This window comes from Palaemon carinicauda, chromosome 9, assembly GCF_036898095.1.
Source record: "Palaemon carinicauda isolate YSFRI2023 chromosome 9, ASM3689809v2, whole genome shotgun sequence".
In the NCBI taxonomy this organism is placed as follows: domain Eukaryota; kingdom Metazoa; phylum Arthropoda; class Malacostraca; order Decapoda; family Palaemonidae; genus Palaemon; species Palaemon carinicauda.
This window is the reverse complement of record NC_090733.1, coordinates 125,792,464-125,797,463: the sequence shown is the minus strand read 5'-3', so window position 1 is coordinate 125,797,463 and position 5,000 is coordinate 125,792,464. Positions and strand designations below refer to the sequence as shown.

General features: G+C 34.1%; 1 long non-coding RNA gene across 1 annotated transcript in view; it reads left to right on the top strand.

Annotated features, from left to right (window-relative positions):
- LOC137647130 (uncharacterized) overlaps positions 1–5,000 on the top strand; it is a 533,820-nt gene that overhangs the window by 176,102 nt on the left and 352,718 nt on the right. The window lies entirely within an intron of this gene.

The following is a 5,000-nucleotide window of genomic DNA, read 5'->3' as shown; positions in this document are numbered from 1 at the left end:
CGCTGCTGATTTCTTTACGGCATATGCAGCCGGGAGCTTTCAGTGGTATTATCAGCCGCGTTTTCTTCCACAATGGAGTCTTCATTGACATTAGCTGCATGTTATTTTATAGGTGGTTGTTGTTATTTTTGTTGTTGTTGTTGTTCTTTCTGACACAATGTCGTCTTCATTTATATTAGCCGGATGTTATTTCAGTGGTTGTTGTTGTTGTTGTTGTTCTTCTTCTTCTTCTTCTTCTTCTTATTATTATTATTATTATTATTACTACTACTAAAAAGTGTAATTATAAATATTTCTTATAATAATAATAATAAAAACAATAATAATTATTATTATTATTATTATTATTATTATTATTATTATTATTATTATTATTATGTCTTGGTTATTTCTACCGGGCCATTCTGGGCAATATCGGCAGACTGCATACTCTTCTAGAATCATCAATAGCCTAAGCATTTTGATAATTTATTATGGTCTACTCATACCTAATTACTTTTAGATACCCCAGATTTTCATTACGTTGATTTGCAATGCTTCCATTAACAGGGAAATTCAGAACGGAAAGTAAACTTTTTACATAAGGATTATTTTCCGATACTCTTAATTCGGGGATGAAAATTAAGATGCAGTCCCGCCGATAATGATGAAGGTTGCCAGAGAATTAAGTCTATCTATAAAGAGAATATTCTTACTTACTCAAGGGGTTAACTACTGCACTGTAATTGTTCAGCGGCCACTTTCCCCTGGGTAAGGGTAGAAGAGACTCTTTAGCTATGGTAAGCAGCTCTTCTTAGGAGAAGGACACTCCAAAATCAAACTATTGTTCTCTAGTTTTAGGTAGTGCCATAGCCTCTAACGTGGCCTTCCACTGTCTTGGGTTATAGTTCTCTTGTTTGAGGGTACACTCGGGCACACTATTCTATCTTATTTCTCTCCCTCTTGTTTTGTTAAATATTTTATATTATATATAGGAAATATTTATTTCAATGTTGATACTGTTCTTAAATATTTTAATTTTGTTTCCTTTCCTCAATAGTCTCTTTTCCCTGTTGGAGCCCCTGGGCTTATAGCATCCTGCTTTTCCAACCAGGTTTGTAGCTTAGAAAGTAATAATAATAATAATAATAATAATAATAATAATAATAATAATAATAATGTGGGACCTCCGTAAGCTCAGCGGAAGCGAACTCTCACCCTGTCCCGTTGACAAGCAAGTGTTTGGATAGTTCGTGGAAAACGACTTCGCTAAAGACAGCGCTTCTTAGATGATATCAACTATCATTATTATTATTATTATTATTATTATTATTATTATTATTATTATTGTTACTTTTTAAGCTACAGCCGTAGATGGAAATGTAGGATGCTATAAGCCCAATGGTCAAGTGAGGCAAGGGAATAAGCACATAGATAAACTAAATGAAAAGTAATGAACAGTTGAAATAAAATATTTTAAACACTGTAGCAACATTAAAACAGATCTTTCATATATAGACTATAAAAAGAGACTTATGTCAGCCTGATCAGTATAAAACCATTTGCTCCAAGTTTGAACTTTTTGAAGTTCTACCAATTCAGCTACCCGTTTAGGAAGGTCATTTCACAACTTGGTCACAGCTGGAATAAAACTTATAGAATGCATTTTAGTAGCCATTTAGAGCAAACCAACTGGTCTTGTTGGGATATTAGATTTCGGAAAAGTAATGGGATATACAGACAGAACAGAATAATTTACAGTCTCCATTGAGCCATCCCCCCCCAAAAAAAAAAAAAATCTTAGTTTTCTAGAGAAGCCCTTATTGTTCCATGAAAATTTGAAGACCTTGTGGTTCTATTCGTAAAATATAAGATTATACTTTTTCATGTAACCATACTCAGGAAACTTGAAGGAGATATATTTAATGTATTATCTCCTTATATTTTGTTACAGGAAATCTTGATATATAATTTTTTGAAGAAAATTTGATTTTAACAGTCTATCAGACTTTTAATGTTTGGAACAAATAACTTTGATGTGAGAATTCAAAGATTTGCTTTTGGCTTTGCATAAATTATATGCAGTTTCTGGAAATATTTGTTAATGACACGAAGCCCGTAACTGATTGGACTAATACAAAGGCCATAAACCAATCTAATCCAGCCTTTGAAAAGGAAAAAAAAATGCTTTCATCATATAACACGTGCATCTGAAGAAGTTGATAAGCTTGCACAGTAGATGACGGAGTTATCACCGGCTTGACATAGCTTGATGTGATGCTGGGGTTATTATCAGTTGGCTGAAATAACACTAGGGTGTCCTTTTTATGAAAAGGGTGGTCCAAGTGTGAATACATTCGCAGCAGGTTGTCGTGGCCTATTTGGTAACATCCCTTACTAGTGATCGCCAGGCAGGGGTTCGAGTCCCGCTCCAACTCATTAGTTCCATGGTCGCTGCAACCTCAACATCCTTGTGAGCTATGTGATGGCCTAATTGGTAACATCCCTTACTAGTGATCGCCAGACAGGGGTTCGAGTCCTGCTCTAACTCGTTTGTTCCTTTAGTGTCTGCAACCTCGCATCCTTGTGAGCTAAGGATGAGGCGTTTGGGGGAGCCTAGAGGTCTACCTGCTAATCATCAACAGCCACTGCTTGACCCTCCCTGGTCCTATCTTGGCTGGAGAGGGCCCTTAGGCGCTGATCATATGTATATATGGTAAATCTTTAGGGCTTTGTCCTTCTCGCTATGGTAATGTCACCGTCCCTTGCCTCTTCCATTCAAGAACGACCTTTAAAAAAAAAGAAAAAAAATAATTCAAAATTATCATCACTCTCTTACTCAATTGCGTATCACTCATTACCAAAATTTGAGAAAACTAGTTATATTTTTTCTTTTTGTGTAACGGTAAACTTGGGCACTCTTCTATCTTGCTCGCCCCCTCTTGTTATTCTATGTTATTTCTCTTCCTCTTGTATTTCTTGTTTTTTTTGTAGTTTATATTTGAAATATTTATTTTAATGTTGTTATTGTTCTTAAAGTAGTTTATTTTAATTGTTCATTACTTCTATTGTAGTTTATTTATTTCCTTATTTTTTTTCCTTACTGTGGGCTATTTCCCCTGTTGGAGCCTTTGTGCTTATAGCATCCTGCTTTTCCAACTAGGGCTGTAGCTACAAAGTAATAATAATAATAATTATTATTATTATTATTATTATTATTATTATTATTATTATTATTATTATTATTTTCCATCAGCCACAATCACCGCGAGGAAGTATTTACCCAAATAATTTAGCTATCTGGTTGATATTTATCTTTTATTTAACCTAAAGTTTAAAATATATATCATCGCGAACTTACATCTGTTCGCATTCAGCGCCCGGCTTAGATGCTGCTCGTTGCTTTGCCGATCGGTCCTAAGAATTTCAGAATTTCGCTGCCTTGACGCGGGACGCCTCCAGGGAAATAATGCTCAAATTACTACGGTACTCCTGCTTTCCTTTCTTGCATATATAGGATATATGTATATATATATATATATATATATATATATATATATATATATATATATATATATATATATATATATATATATATATATATATATATATACACACACACAATTATAATTATTTATAGATACATATATACTGTGTATAAATATATATATGTATATATATAAATATATACAATTATATTATTTATAGATACATATATTCAGTGTATATAAATATATGTACTGTGTATATATCTATATATTATATATATATTATATATATATATATATATATATATATATATATATATATATACAGTATATATATATATATATATATATATATATATATATATATATATATAATGTCTATATCGTGGTTGTAATGTAATTATGTGAATATATTTTACCGGTAAAATTAGTATTATAATTAGTATTTCCTATCTAATGTTCTAACACGCAATTTTCCCCTTCTTGAACTTTATATCTGTGGTGTGTATGATATAAGACCTGTGGTTATTCCAATATTTTATTTTTTCTACTATTCCTCTATATCTTTTTGCTTTGAGTTGCAGTATAGACAGTCATACTTAGAATCGTTTCGTTTTTCCGAAAACTAGAAGTGACTTTTATGGTGTTCGGGAAGGAATTATGGCATCGAGTAACGGGGATATGGAAGAAAGGGTATTTTGGGGCTGGGGTTTGGGTTGGGGGGAGGGTGTTTGGTGATGTTGAACGTATACCCCCAAATTTGGGGGGTAGGAGAAGGAGAGGAACCGATGCGACTAGTAGCAAGAGGACTCCTCAAATTTGTCGGGAGAAGATGATGTTGGAATATGATAGAGGATTCTGACCCGGGGGGGAGGGATAGGGGGGTGGGGGCTAGGTAGGTGTTCTTAGCCCCCGAGAGGAGGTTTGAGGAGGGGCAATAATTCAGCGTAATATTCGAGGGCAGAAGTGAGTTAGGGCGGCCAGCATAAGCGACGATGACCCCCATCCATCTTGAGTCCCAGGCCCGGGTGCGTTTGGAATCGAGAAATATACTCTCACATAATGGAAGTTGGAATTGGAATATTTCTTTCACGCCACCCACCAGGAAATCACAAAGTCAAAGGAAGGAAGGAACTGAGGAGGAGGAGGAGGAGGAGGAGGGAGGGGGGTTAAGAGAGAATGAAGGAGGTAAAAGACGAATTTTGAAGGAATGATTTATGTATATGTATATATATACATATATATGTATATATATGCATATATACTGTATATATATATATAGGTATGTATATATACAGTATATATATACAATTATATATATATATATATATATATAGAGAGAGAGAGAGAGAGAGAGAGAGAGAGAGAGAGAGAGAGAGAGAGAGAGAGAGAGAGAGAGAGAGAGAGAGCTAAGGATAATAAAGGGAAATTTGAAAATATAAGTGAAGTATTTAGACATTGCCCCTTGAAATAAAGATAAAATTTGATGCTCAGAAGAAAAGCAGAGTTCTAAAATACACGTCTGCGAGAGAG